The following is a 15,208-nucleotide window of genomic DNA, read 5'->3' on the forward strand; positions in this document are numbered from 1 at the left end:
AATGGACAATATGAATTAATTTCTCCACCTCCTGCTCCCTTTCTGAAGAAATACAACGACCTTAAATTAACTAGTTAATCAGCAGCTGCTCCTGAACTTTAGCGCTTCACTGCTATCATCACATCAGCCCAGCAGCGTCACCTACACACCACCGCTAGTAGCCTTATAATAAAGCAGTGTTATTTATTATTTATTTATTGTTCATTAACGTCATTGTGATATCCCAGTGATTCCTCTGTCACTGAGGACCCACATTCCTGCACATTTTATTGTTTTTGTAACACATTACCTGCTCCAGGACCAGTGTATATTATGGAGGGTTTTTTTTTCAATAAGATTCATAAGCCAGAAGCAGAAATTTTTATAATTCAAATCGTTTTGAATCAAAAATCGATTTTGAATCGAATCGTGGCCCCCAAAATCGGAATCGAATCGAATCGTGAGATAGTAAACGATTCCCACCCCTACTATTTATTGTTTCATCTACAATTTTTAAAAACTCTCATATTGTTTCTTTCTTGGTATTTTTTTCATTGTAAAGGTTTTTGTAAAAGAACACCCCCCCCCCCACTAACATTTTCTTAAAATTAAAAATTAAATATGAAATACAAGATTTCATTATATTATAATATTATATACCAATAGAACTAAGCAAATTAAGAATAATTTGTTAACATCTTGGTCTAAAACACTCTTACATAGTGAAAGAATCCTGAAGATGTCTTAGTTCTAATGGATCTTTGTGTCGAATAACGTGTTGAAGTGACTCAAGCAACCAGAGGTGTTTGTCTTAAATTTCTAAACAGAAAACCCAATAGTCTCAACATCAGTAACTTCTTACTTAACTGTGAACAAAAAAAAAAATCAAAATTGGCTAATATTTTGTAGTAGAATGAGAATGCTTGCTGAACTAATTTTGGAACTAAAGTGTTAAAAATATTCACCATCCTATATACAAATTATTTCTTAAAGAAATAATTTTTATTTTACAGTTTAGTTTAAACTGATATTTGCATGTGAAGTTTCAAATTCTTTTACAAGTGTGAAGTACCCTTCTATACAGAAATCAGGATGGTCCATTGTGATGTCAGAGAGTGATTTTACAGGGAGGAGCTGTGAATGATCTCAATTCATAGAAAGCTTTCAGAATACATAAATAGTAAGACTTTAGACAAGGTGAGCAACAAACAAGATCTGCTGCAGTACGATCTCCTTTTCAAGAACCTGCAGGACATCAAGAAGGTAAATGTAAGGAAAATGTAACCATAATATTTTAAATGAATTTAAGATAAAATGTTTGTACTGGATTTGTATTTTTATAAATGTTTGATACTTTATAAAATAAAAATGTACAACTATACAGAAAAAAACAGAACAACCATAACTGTTTCAGCACCACAGAGATAATTGTTAAATCTTATAAACTGCAGTTTTAATCTTTTTAAATGAGCTCTGTGTGTAACTCCAGCATCAGTAGCAGTAATGCTAGTAAATCTACTGAATAAAAAGATTAGCTGTAGAAAATGGAAATATAGTGGTACGTTTTCATTTCTATTTTAGTGAAATACTTTGTTCTACTTTGTTAAATTAAAGAAAACCCCCAGAGAAGTAGTTATACAGTGTTTTAAATGAGAGTTTTAGTGGGCGGGGCTCTCCATAACCCGGATGAGGCTGAGCTTCATGGAGAGGACCTTTGTGATTCTAGCAACACTTGGCCAGAATCCAAAAAGATTTTCTGTCAAAATAAACGGCCCATTAAAATTATATAAAAATCAGTTTTGAGTCTGTAAATAAAATACTATAAACTAGTTTGAGAAAATAAAGAGTATAAAACTAATTAATAGCTATTTGAAACTGAAACACATTAAATAATATAGATAAAAGAAAAGGTAAGAAATTGTAACACAACTCTAAAAGTAGCATTATAAAGAAATTTCTTTGAGCTACTGACAGCATGTTTTATTCTAGGCGAACAGTAAAAATCTGTGGCTTTTAGCTATATTATTTAATGTAACATATGATGCTGGTTGTTAAATTATGTATTTTTAACAATGTAAAGTTGATCAAAGAGTGATGTCATAATGTTCCTTTTCTTCTTCTTCTTCTTCTTCTTCTTCTTCTTATTATTATTATTATTATTATTATTATTATTATTATTATTATTATTAGTGAAATTCCACCTCGTACCTGACCTTCTCCTCCTTTTAAATTTTATATTTTTACGAGCAGACTTTTATTTTGACGGGAAAGTCACGGATCTGTTTCTCCCGCAGCGCCGAAGGAAGAGCAGGATCAGCTGAACTACAGAAGGTATGGAGAAGTTTCTCTCTCTCTCTCTCTCTCTCTCTCTCTCTAGTGTTTTTATAATAATTATTAGCTGACTGATTTAACCGAAAACTCACTATTTTACTGTAATAGTAAACCTAATTGAAAAATCATTTTTAAACTGTTTACAGTATCTTTAGCTAGGCTGTTTTATTAAACAGCCCCTTAACTAATACATAATAATAATAATAATAATAATAATAATAATAATAATAATAATAATAATAATAATAATAATGCATGGCGCTTTGAGAAACTGGACATTGTTATGATACATCAAAATCATATATTTTATCAGAATGCAAAAAACTGAGAATAATTAGAATATAATAATCTGTTATTTGGCTATAATATTTACTACTGAAGCAAGTGTAGCACAGTAATAAAGTTCTACTGTAACCATATTAATATAATCTAATTAGCCATTTGTTTAATGCATTTTAATGGTTAATAATGTCTAAACTTGTCTTCTAATAATTAATTAAAGCATAACTTAATGATTTTACAGCGTTTTTTACTGGTGTAAGTGTAATAGAGTAATAAAATACCTTTGTTTTAGATGAACTTTATAAAATGAGGCACTTTAATGCTGTTAAATGAAGTTTTGGCGGCCCCTGCTGTTTAGTGGTGAACTGCAGTTAGGCTACGTTTGGTCTTTCTGAGCCACCGTACCTCAGCAGCGGTCTGTGTGTTTCTGTGCTGCGGGTAGGTGCTGAGCTCCGTGTTTTATGAATAAATAGTGGTTAAAAACATGTTTTAAGTTAAAAAATACTGCTATTAATTCGAGTATAAGACAGATTAAAAAGTGTTTTTGTAGAGAAATCACTGATTTATGTAATAGTTAAGAGTTTATGAGCTTATTTCTCTCTTCTCTGTTAGAAGTTAAGTGAGACTAACACGAGGCTCAGTTTTCCCTCCACTGTCTGTAGCTGTGCCAGCAGAATATCAGATAATCCTGTTATAATTATTATTATTATTATTATTATTATTATTATTATTATTATTATTATTATTATTATTTAACGAGAAATATTTTATTTATGTATTCAGCTCAGTCTTAACTGCAGAAGCCACTCCAGTAAAAAACAAATAAGAAAAGTACATATTGTTTTCCAGTTATCACATATAATGAAGAATGCACAGTTACTTGTTAATTGATGTACACTTACTGCAAGTGTTATCTGTAGTATAAATATTTTGGTAAACATATATAGATATGTCAAACAATATGAAGTAGTGATGGGACGATACACTTTTTTCAGCTCCGATCCAATACCGATATAAAACTGATATAAAATTGCTGATACCGATACTTTTAGTTTATTAATAGTACAATGAGTAAGGTTACATAATGAGGCTGAAACAGACCACACAGCCCTTTGAAGAGAATACACAAGTGCATTTAATGTAAATGCATTCCAAAGTCAATTATTTAAGACACTTTATATGCAAATACACAAAAGTTTCCTTTCAAATTAAATGTTTTAATTTTTATTAAATATAAAAAATAGTTAAACATAAAAAACGTTAAATATTAAATTCATGGCTTTTTTTGCAATGATTGTGCATGAGACTTTTATTTTGACAGGTAGCGAAGAGGATTAGCTGCAATAGCTAACGGCTAACCGGCGGTGCTAACTGTATTTCCGAGCTGAATTAATCACTGTTTTAAATAACTGATTAATTTCTTACTGCTGGTTAGGGTTCATAGGATCTGTGGTTTGATATTAGATGTGGATTATGGCTGTAGTTCACTCAATATACTTATTTATTACATTCACAATGCCGGAATGCATTTGCTAGCTAGGCTAACAGACTGCAGATCTTCATAGAGATGGCTAACGGCTAACTGGCGATGCTAACTGTATTTCCGAACTAAATTAATGATTGTTTTTTAATAACAGATAGGTGTGTTTGTGCTGGTTAGTGTTTGTAGACCCTGTGGTTTTATAGTATATGTGAATTATGACTATAGTTTACTCCAGTCTGTAGTTATAATACCTTTACAACACCGGAATGCAGCTGCTGTCAGTTCAGTGCTAATGCTAGCTAGGCTAACAGACTGCTGGTGTTAATCTGTTTACCTCTCAGACGCTGACTTTACGTGTGCCGTTCTGCTGTACAGCGTTTCCAAAGTCTCCGGATTATCGACTTTTTTTTAGACAAACAGCTAAAGTTACTCAGTCAGCCGCAGACTGAAGCTGCTGGTGGTTCAGGGTAAACTGTTAAACTGGAAACCGGATCAGTGATGAGTTTCAGTTTAACGTTAAAGCGGGTTTATTGTCCAGCTCAAGCTGTGGACTGGAATATAAATCAGTAAGTGGATCGTCCGCGCCCGCCCGATATCCGATTCGTCGAATTACGTCAATATCGGCCCCCATACCGATATTGTATCGGATCGGCCCCATCTCTAATATTATGGAGTGAATTTTGTGCCAAAAGTTTTACGTAAAAAAATAAAATCCACAATCAAAATTTTAAGAATCAAAAGTAAAACATGTATGTTGCAAATTCAAAAGAGAAAAAATATATATCAAATATATATATTTAAATATACTTGGTTATTTTATTATTCTTTGCACTTATTTGAAAATTATTTTAGTTTGGATTTTGCCAGTCTTTGCTTTCATTTTTGGATTTTTTTGGATTTTCTGTGGATTTTTGTGGATTTTGCTGCTAAAGACTTTTGCTTCTGGAATCTCTCCTTTGCTTCTGCTTCATTTTTTTGGTTCTGATTTTTGGCACACTTTTCACGGGTGGGCGGGGCTTAGAAGAAGGCGTTCCCCTTTAATCTCTATTGGTCACCTACCCTGAACCCTCGTCTGAGACAGACCACGCCCACGCCAGCTTCAAGCGCTCTTCCAAACATGGCGGAGCGAACGGGGTTCAGCTCACAGCAGCACCAGCAGGTACTTTTCCAATTAAATTTCATACAGACGTTATGTTTTAATGTTATATTTCTTTTTTAAGTAAGTGTTTAACTCTATTAAGATGCTCATGTTAGCGGGGTGTGCTAAATATCCATGCTTAAATTATACTAGTTAGTTAGTGAACACTAACCTACCTAGTCAGTGAGTTAGCTAGTTTACCTAGGTCATCTGGTCAGTGAGTTAGTGGGTTAGCTAAGCTAGTTAGGTTACCTAGTCAGTGAGTTAGCTAGTTAACCTAGGTTATCTGGTCAGCGAGTTACCTAGCTACTTAACCTAGGTCATCTGGTCAGTGAGTTAGTGGGTTAGCTAAGTTAGTTAGGTTACCTAGTCAGTGAGTTAGCTAGTTAACCTAGGTTATCTGGTCAGCGAGTTAGCTAGCTACTTAACCTAGGTCATCTGGTCAGTGAGTTAGCTAGCTACTTAACCTAGGTCATATGGTCAGTGAGTTAGCTAGCTACTTAACCTAGGTCATCTGGTCAGTGAGTTAGTGGGTTAGCTAAGCTAGTTAGGTTACCTAGTCAGTGAGCTAGTGGGTTAGCTAAGCTAGTTATTATGCCCCAGGGTAAAGCCAAGTAAGTGCTGGTTAAGGTTAACTAGCTAACTCACTGACTAGGTAACCTAACTAGCTTAGCTAACCCACTAACTCACTGACCAGATGACCTAGGTAAACTAGCTAACTCACTGACTAGGTAGGTTAGTGTTCACTAACTAACTAGTATAATTTAAGCATGGATATTTAGCACACCCCGCTAACATGATCATCTTAATAGAGTTAAACACTTACTTAAAAAAGAAATATAACATTAAACATAACGTCTGTATGAAATTTAATTGGAAAAGTACCTGCTGGTGCTGCTGTGAGCTGAACCCCGTTCGCTCCGCCATGTTTGGAAGAGCGCTTGAAGCTGGCGGGGTGGGCGTGGTCTGTCTCAGACGAGGGTTCAGGGTAGGTGACCAATAGAGATTAAAGGGGAACGCCTTCTTCTAAGCCCCGCCCACCCGTGAAAAGTGTGCCAAAAATCAGAACCAAAAAAATTAAGCAGAAGCAAAGGAGAGATTCCAGAAGCAAAAGTCTTTAGCAGCAAAATCCACAAAAATCCACAGAAAATCCAAAAAAAAATCCAAAAATGAAAGCAAAGACTGGCAAAATCCAAACTAAAATAATTTTCAAATAAGTGCAAAGAATAATAAAATAACCAAGTATATTTAAATATATATATTTGATATATATTTTTTCTCTTTTGAATTTGCAACATACATGTTTTACTTTTGATTCTTAAAATTTTGATTGTGGATTTTATTTTTTTACGTAAAACTTTTGGCACAAAATTCACTCCATATAATATTAAGCAATGTTTAATAAAAGTAGCATAATAAAGAAATTCATTATTTTATTTACTGGCAGCATCTTTTATATTAGGCGAATAGAGTATATTGATAAACCGCAAAACTGTATTACCCAGCAACACTTGTTTTAGTACAGATACTACAGATATTACAGTCAAACCTCTAAAATCCACTGTTTTTGTTAATTCTCCTAGTATAAATCATGCTGTTAGTGGCTAAAATAAATATATTTTTCCTTATAATTCTATTTGTTTTAAAGAATTATGTGTTCTGGATCAGAATATTATCATAAAGTATCGGTGTTAAACTGTATTTCTAAACAACACTTGCTTAATACAGACATTACAAACAATTCAAACAAGAACCTGATTTCAGCTTTGTGATGCTACCAAAATAGCCTAGAATAAAATAACATTTAATTTTTATTTACAACCAGTTACTTAGCTGACAAGCTAAAGTTATCAGTGATTTGTTTATCCGGGTAGCTAATGTTAGCTAAAATTGCAAATGGCTAATGCTAAAGTAGTAGCTCGTGTTAGCTAGCTAGCTAGCTAAAGGTATCAACATTTTTTAAATCGGTAGCTAATTTAGATAGCTAGCTAAAGTTGCAAGCACTTTATAACAGGTAGCTAATGTCAGCTAGCTGCAAGCATTATATTTCCAATAGTTAATGTTTGCTAGTTGCAAGCGTTTTATAATCAGTAGCTAAAGTTTGCTTGCTAGCTAAAGGTACCAGCAGTTTTTTAATTGGTAGCTAACATTACTGAAATAAAAAAATATATATTTTTAGAATTACACTACTGCAACAAAATGAATATTTAATGGTATTATTTCATACGATATGATATGGCACATATCACATGAGATATTAAATAATGCAAGAATTTTATCAGATTTGTATCAGAAGTTAATGATCCAGAATGTCATGATTCTAATAATGCACTCTGAATATCTCCATATATCCAGGATTAAAGTAAAATAAATGATACTGGACAGATATAATCTGTCTCTAGTAGATATATAATGAGGGATTGAGAAACAGTGTGAATTTTTCTTTTGCTAAAAACAACATAAAAAAAGTAGTACCCTGACATGGTAATTAGGGGTGGGTGATATGGCACAAGGGTATAATATTGTTCACAATATTTCAAAATGCTGGTACGATTTCACACAGTGGTGTGAAAAAGTGTTTGCCCCCTTCCTGCTTTCCTGTTGTTTTGCATGTTTGTCACACTTAAATGTTTTGAAACATTAAACCAATTAAAAGTTTAGTCAAAGACAACACAGGTAAACACAAATGCTATTTTTAAATGAAGATGTTTATTATTAAGGGAGAAAAAATCCAAACCTACATGGCCCTGTGTGAAAAAGTGATTGCCCCCTTGTTAAAACATACAGTCACTGTGGTTTCTGACACCTGAGTACACTGTCTCTAGTCACACCCAGGCCTGATTATTGCCACACCTGTTCTCAATGAAGACATCACTTAAATAGAACCTGCCTGACGAAGTGAAGTCCACCAAAAGATCAAAAGCTACACATCATGCCGAGATCCAAAGAAATTCAGGAACAATTGAGAAAGAAGGTGATTGAGCTGGAACTGGACCTTCCCAGAAGTGACCGGCCACCCAAAATTAACACAAGCATGCAGCGACGACTCAAGTCCCAAAAGACTCCACAACAACATCCAAAGACCTGCAGTCCTCACTTGCCTCAGTTAAGGTCAGTGTTCATGCCTCCACCATCAGAAAGAGACTGGGCAAAAATGGCCTACATGGCAGAGTTCCTGGATGAAAACCACTGCTGAGCTAAAAGAACATTAAAGCTGGTCTCAATTTTTCCAAAACACATCTTGATGATCCCCAAGATTTTTTGGGAAAATATTCTGTGAACCGGTTTTGCGGCACCAGGGCCTAGAAGACCTGCTGTGATAAATGAATGAAACTATGAAGTCTGCTGTCTACCATAAGATCCAGAAGGAGAATGTCTGACCATCTGTTCGTGACCTCAAGCTGAAACGAACTTGGGTTCTGCAGCAGGACAGTGATCCAAAACACACCAGCAAGTCCACCTCTGACTGGCTGAAGAAAAACAAAATGAAGACTTTGGAGTGGCCTAGTCAAAGTCCTGACCTGAATCCAATTGAGATGCTGTGGCGTGACCTTAAAAAGGCTGTTTATGCTCGAAAACCCTCCAATGTGGCTGAATTACAACAATTCTGCAAAGATGAGTGGACCAAATTCATTCACAGCGTTGTAAAAGACTCATTGCAAGTTATCGCAAACGCTTGGTTGCAGTTGTTGCTGTTAAGGGTGGCCCGACCAGCTATTCGGTTTAGGGGGTAATCACTTTTTCACAGGTTTGGATTTTTTTTCCTCCCTTAATAATAAACACGTTCATTAAAAATAGTGTTTTGTGTTTACCTGTACTATTTGTCTTTGACTAATATTTAAATTAGTTTGATGTTTTTTCACACCACTGTACATGTAAATTCTACCTCACTATATATGTAAATTCTACCTCACTACCTCACCATTGTATTTATCCATAAACGACAAAACCCGGACTACAACTATAAAGTAACGTTACGAATATGAAGCTAGCTAGACACCAGAGCGTCAAAATAAGACGCTACTTACTTGCCTAACAAGAAGACGGACAGCTCGGCGTCTGTTTTCAGCTGTTTAGCGTCTGTTAGCTCACGCCAACGAGTGAAAGAGATTCCTATATTTATTCTTGTCTGGTCTCTAGGCCGATTAGTCTCTTTTTCTGGCTTTCACAGACATTGTCCTTCTCTTTCCAGCTTCTAGTTTAACTGACTGTCACAGGCTGCATTTTATTAAGCACACAGTGGGTTTGATCTGTGTGTTTTGATTCAGAGACGAGTCTTTTTAACCAGCTATCAGAAACTCATCACAGTATACATGGTTAGCTCTGTTACCGTTCTTTTAGAAAAATTGCCAGATACGTTTTAACATCAGAGCTGCAACTCACTGCAGGAACTTAAAAATTCTCCCCAGCGAGACAGAGGGGGGTGGGGCTTCCCTACTCGCGCTTCGTGAAAAACAGCAGGCTGATAGGCTGTTTCTCCTGAAACGCAGAACTTTATCCTTGAACTGGCTCCGTGATTAGTGTTAAGAGATTTTCCGTTTATCATTAATGATACAGCTGAGCTGAGCAAAATGATTCTGAAGCCCAGGCCAGGGACGCCCCTGGTTAGAACTGCAGGGTGGAAAGCAGGTCGCAGTTCTCGAAAGAGGCAGACTTACAGAGTCTGGTTTGCGCTCAGAGGAGCTCCGGCACAGAGACAAGAGGACCACTATTCCTTCTATTACACCTCTGCAGTGGTACAGTGGACTCTGCAGCACTGTAGTGAGTCAGAAGCTGTAACTTTACTTCTTTAAAAAGTTCAGTAATCAAGGAAATCCTTCCTAGTGTGCCTTTAAATAAAGATACTCAGGGAAATGTAAAACAAGTATCTTCTGAAGACCAACTTTGAGTCTTTTACCCAGAACTAACAAAAGGGAGAAAACACGAGAATACCCCAAAAGAAGGTGAAACAAAAAGCTTCTAGTGAGACCGGAACAGAATAAAGACTGTCTTTCTGAACAGTGGGCAGACCTTATAAAGGCACTAAGCAGGTGTCTGCCTGATTATTGCAAGTGGCAAAATGTGGCCTCCCTCTAATGACTGGAGGACCACCAGGTAAAGTACAGAAGCTTTTATGGTAATATGAAGATGTCCCAGTAGTTTTGTCAATATAATGTAACTGATTTAGACAGTTCTCTTAAGTTTATTGACATGCTTTTATTTTAATATTCAATGGCATATTTCTTTTTTTTTTCAGAAATGAAAATATTCTCCTGAAATTCATCACCAACAACCTGGATATTTTACTAAAAGCAATGTTAAACTGCTGAAAGAGGTGAAGCAGAAGCCGTCCTGAAGAATCTCCAGAACACGCAGAAATGGTTGCATTTAACAGACAAATGAAGCCAAGTCCTGACATGGAGAAACATCAGCACTCTGTCAAGAGTTTAATTAAACAGAGTAATCTCAAAAAACACCAGCATATTCACAAAGGAGAGAAACCGTATCACTGCTCAGACTGTGGGAAGGGTTTTACTACACAGAGTAATCTCAAACAACACCAGCGCATTCACACAGGAGAGAAACCAAATTACTGCTCAGACTGTGGGAAGAGTTTTACTCAACAGAGTCATCTCAAAATACACCAGCGCATTCACACAGGAGAGAAACCTTATCACTGCCCAGACTGTAGAAAGAGTTTTAGTCGACAGTCACCTCAAACTGCACCAGCGCATTCACACAGGAGAGAAACCGTATCACTGCTCAGACTGTGGGAAGAGTTTTACGGATCAGAGTAGTCTCAAAAATCACCAGCGCATTCACACAGGAGAGAAACCGTATCACTGCTCTGACTGTGGGAAGAGTTTTAATCTATTGAGTACTCTCAAAATCCACCAGCGCATTCACACAGGAGTAAAACCATATTACTGCTTACAGTGTGAGAAGTGTTTTTCAAAAGCGAGTCATCTCAAAAATCACCAGCGCATTCACACAGGAGAGAAACCTTATCACTGCTCAGACTGTGGGAAGAGTTTTAATCATCAGAGTAATCTCAAAAATCACCAGCGCATTCACACAGGAGAGAAAACTATCCCAAATCTCTTCCACTGCAATTAAAAGTGCAAATCCTAAATCTTTCAGACAGAACACCTTATCCTACACAAATGTTTCACTTTGTCACTTGGGACACGTTTCACCAGTGGATATAGCGGGATATTTGGTTGTTGTATTACTCAAGTTTTATACTCGTTTTCTTATTAGTCGTGATGGGTAGATGAGGCGCCATGAAGTGTTTCGACCCATAGGGAACCTGTATTGAAACTGTCAAGTCAAGTCAAGTAGTTTTATTGTCAATACTGCATGTGTACAGGACATACAGAGAATTGACTACGTTACTGTCCTTCCCAATTTTACAGCTAGTACAGATAATAGATATAATAAAGGAGAATGGGAGACACTATGTGTACAATACAGCAGGGACACAAATAGACATACATGAGACAAAAACAAGGTGCAGTAGTGTGGGGGAGAAATAGATATAAATATAAGTTAAAAAAAAAGAAATAGATATATAATATAAAAGAGTGGGAGACACTATATGTACAATACAACAAGACACAATAAACATACGTAAGACAATAGTGCAATAATGATGGTGATTGAGATGGAATGACAGTATAAATAGTAAATAACAGTAGTGCAAATAGGGTATATCGTATATAGCTTAAGGCTGGTAAAGTGAATGGGTGCCTAAGTCCTTAAAGTTCACAGTTTAATTAAGTGGAATTAAAGTGCGTATTGACAGTGCAAGTATAGCAGTAGTGCAGGTATTGTGTAGTGCGAGTCCGTTTGGAAGGGACCAGTACTTTGTGCATTGTAGTGCAGAGTTTCAGTACTGTATTAGTGGGGGGTCAGGATGCTGAGTGAGTGTGTGCTGGGGGCAGGATTGGGATGGGGGGTAGACCAGGAAGAGAGTTCAGCATCCTCACAGCCTGATGGATGGGGCTGTCTCGCAGTCTGCTGGTCCTTGCCCCGAGACTCCGCAGTCTCCTCCCTGATGGCAGCAGGCTGAAGAAGCTGTGTAGTGGGTGGGAGGGATCTCCTGCCAGACGGAGGGCTTTCCGTGTGAGGCGGGAGCTGTACAAGTCCTGAAGGGAGGGGAGAGAGATGCCAACAATCTTCTCAGCTGCTCTCACAATGCGCTGGAGGGTTCTGCGGCAGGATGCTGTGCAGGCCCCGTACCACACGGTGAAACAGCTGGTCAGGATGCTCTCGATGGCCCCTCTGTAGAAGGTGGTCATGATGGGGGTGGGGGCTCCAGCTCTTCTCAGCTTGCGGGGAAAGTAGAGATGCTGATTTGCCTTCCTGGCCAGTGACGCTGAGTTGGTGCTCCAGGAGAGGTCCTCTGTGACATGCACACCCAGGAACTTGGTGCTGCTCACCCTCTCCACAGCAGTTCCGTTGATGAACAGAGGAGTGTGCTGTGTGTGAGTTCTCCTGAAGTCCACAACAATCTCCTTGGTCTTCTCTGTGTTCAGAGAGAGATTGTTATGTTTGCACCAGGTGGCCAGGCGGCTCACCTCGCTCCTGTAGTGTGACTCATTGTGTTGCTGATGAGACCCACCACTGTCATGTCATCTGCAAACTTGACGAAGAGGTTGGAGGTGTGTGCTGGTGTGCAATCGTGGTTCAGCAGAGTGAACAGAAGGGGGCTCAGCACGCATCCTTGGGGAGCCCCTGTGTTCAGTGTGGTGATGCTGGATGTGCTGCTGCCAACCCGCACTGCCTGTGATCTTCCAGTCAGGAAGTCTAACAGCCAGTTGCACAGTGAAGTGCTCAGCCCCAGACTGTCCAGTTTGTGTATGAGCTGTTGGGGGACGATTGTGTTGAATGCTGAGCTGAAGTCAACAAACAGCATTCTGACGTAGGTGTTCTTCTTGTCTAGGTGTTTGAGGGCTGAGTGCAGAACAGTGGAGATGGCATCATCAGTCGAGCGATTTGACCGATATGCAAACTGGTAGAGGTCCAGGGAGGGGGGGAGCGAGGACTTGATGTGATGCATGACTAGTCGTTCGAAGCACTTCATGAGGATGGGGTGAGTGCAACTGGACGATGGTCATTGAAACAGGATGGCGATGCCTTCTTTGGGACAGGGATGATGGTGGTGGCTTTGAAGCATGTGGGAACCACCGCCTGACTCAGAGAGGTGTTATGGAAGTCAGTATAAACCTCTGCGAGTTAGTGAATGTGTTTGGAATGAGTATGCTTGTGGACTGTTTTTTTTTCCAAAATTTTTTTGGGTGTATACCTGAGTTTATCCTGGGTGTATTTGGGACTTCATTCTCATGTTTGGCGCTATAATGCCTCAGCATTGAGGGGGTGGACTTGTTTAAATAGGACAGTTCTGTCAAACAAATGTGACATTTAACCTGCAGAACATAATATGAATAGTAAGCTAAGAGTCAATTTGAGATGAATTTGGATTCAGATAGATCAAGTTGAAGCTCTGAAAGGAACCAAATTAAACAACAAGCAATTAAACAAATACCTTATTGTCTAATGTAAGATCAAAATGGTCCCACACAGCAGAAAACTTTCTTTTTACTTGAGGCTGTTCCATAGTTTTAGATGAAAAAGATGATGTATCGCTAAAGTGTATTGAATTTTTTTTGGAAGATGCATCCCGACGGATGCACTTCCTTTTAAACACAGTTTGACACATTAATGTCCTTTCGAAACTGTTTGAGTATCGGTCATGTGACTTGCTGAAAGAGATGCGCGCACTGACGTGGGGTTTGCTCTAGGAGCTCGGTGCATGTGCCGACGCATCACTGTTGCCGAACCCATCACTACTTATTAGATATCGTATCTTGTTTTTATAATCTCCAAAGTTACTAAGAATATCCAATTCATTTAGTTCCTTCATTGTTTTTATCCAGTACCAAATGTTATCTTTGTATTGCTTCACCTCTATATTTACTCATCTGTTTGTTTAAATAAACAGCTTTTATATTGCATATCTGCAATCTCTGTGGTTTCTCAACATATGGTTGACATGAAACCTATAGGCCTAAGATTGTCTTATGTTATTATTTGTTAAATACTCAAAGTCGCCCAAAGGAGAAATGCAGTGTGAAATGGATTTGGTTAAAGTGAGACATAATAGTCAGTTTCAGATTGAAATTTAGAAAGAAATTGATTTTTTTTTATGTTTCAGACTTAAAATGGTTAAATAAACATTTACTTCCAATAGTAGAGTAGCATGTGTGTATCACTTGTATTCCTATGTTTATAAAGTTTTTTTTTTATTGTGAATGCTTATGTGTTGTGTTTTTTTTTTCCTGTTTTACTGACTATTATTATTGGTAGCTAGCCTAGCTATAGGTTTAGACCACAGCATTAGGATTCAAGCAGATTTTATTGTCATTCGCATCACATGTGGAACGAAATTGTGATCTCACGATCCAGTTTACACCCAAGAGCTGTTGTTAAAATAGATATATAGATAAAATAAGATAGCAAAATAAAATAGAGTATACAAAATAGATAAAGATAAATACCCCCAAAAACATAAATAGAGAGAGTACACAGGTAGCAGCAACATAAAGTCCAGAGTGCAAGTGTGCTATGGCAGCATGATAATGAAATTAGAGCAGTAAAAGATAAAGTGTCTCAGTGCAGTTTAAAGTGACAGTGTTTGTAAACAGTAATTTGTCCTTGTGTGTCAGTGCAGTATGTTGTTTAGGTGGAGTTTAAGAACCTTACAGCTATTGGAATGAACCTGTTTCTGAGTCTGGTTGTTTTGCACTTGATGTTCCGCAGCCTCCGTCCTGAGGGGAGTGGGACAAAAAGTGAGTGTGCCGGGTGGGTGGGATCCTTCCTGATGCAGGTGGCCCTCTTCCTGCATCTGGAGGTGTAGATGCTGGGAGGCTCCAATAATCCTCTGTGCAGCATTTACCACCCTCTGCAGAGCTTTCCTGTCTGCAACAGAGCAGCTTCCATGCCACACATTGATG

General features: G+C 37.7%; 6 protein-coding genes across 7 annotated transcripts in view; 3 read left to right on the top strand and 3 right to left on the bottom strand.

Annotated features, from left to right (window-relative positions):
• The window catches only part of LOC125780501 (zinc finger protein 239-like), a 1,096,042-nt gene that overhangs the window by 482,423 nt on the left and 598,411 nt on the right, over positions 1-15,208 (bottom strand).
• LOC111188533 (zinc finger protein 239-like) overlaps positions 1-15,208 on the bottom strand; it is a 280,707-nt gene that overhangs the window by 239,067 nt on the left and 26,432 nt on the right. The gene's annotated exons all lie outside the window — the stretch shown is intronic.
• LOC125801342 (zinc finger protein 239-like) overlaps positions 1-15,208 on the bottom strand; it is a 280,707-nt gene that overhangs the window by 239,067 nt on the left and 26,432 nt on the right. The window lies entirely within an intron of this gene.
• The window catches only part of LOC111188532 (zinc finger protein 239-like), a 193,828-nt gene that overhangs the window by 108,084 nt on the left and 70,536 nt on the right, over positions 1-15,208 (top strand). The window lies entirely within an intron of this gene.
• Positions 1-15,208, top strand: part of LOC125801459 (zinc finger protein 239-like) — a 193,757-nt gene that overhangs the window by 108,013 nt on the left and 70,536 nt on the right. The gene's annotated exons all lie outside the window — the stretch shown is intronic.
• LOC125801296 (zinc finger protein 665-like) overlaps positions 2,250-15,208 on the top strand; it is a 57,544-nt gene continuing 44,585 nt past the window's right edge. Inside the window, exon 1 of the mRNA XM_049477786.1 lies at positions 2,250-2,310. The gene's annotated coding sequence lies outside the window, so the exon portion shown is untranslated. The remainder of the gene's footprint in view (positions 2,311-15,208) is intronic.

The sequence above is a fragment of the Astyanax mexicanus genome, chromosome 4 (assembly GCF_023375975.1).
Source record: "Astyanax mexicanus isolate ESR-SI-001 chromosome 4, AstMex3_surface, whole genome shotgun sequence".
Lineage (NCBI taxonomy): Eukaryota > Metazoa > Chordata > Actinopteri > Characiformes > Acestrorhamphidae > Astyanax > Astyanax mexicanus.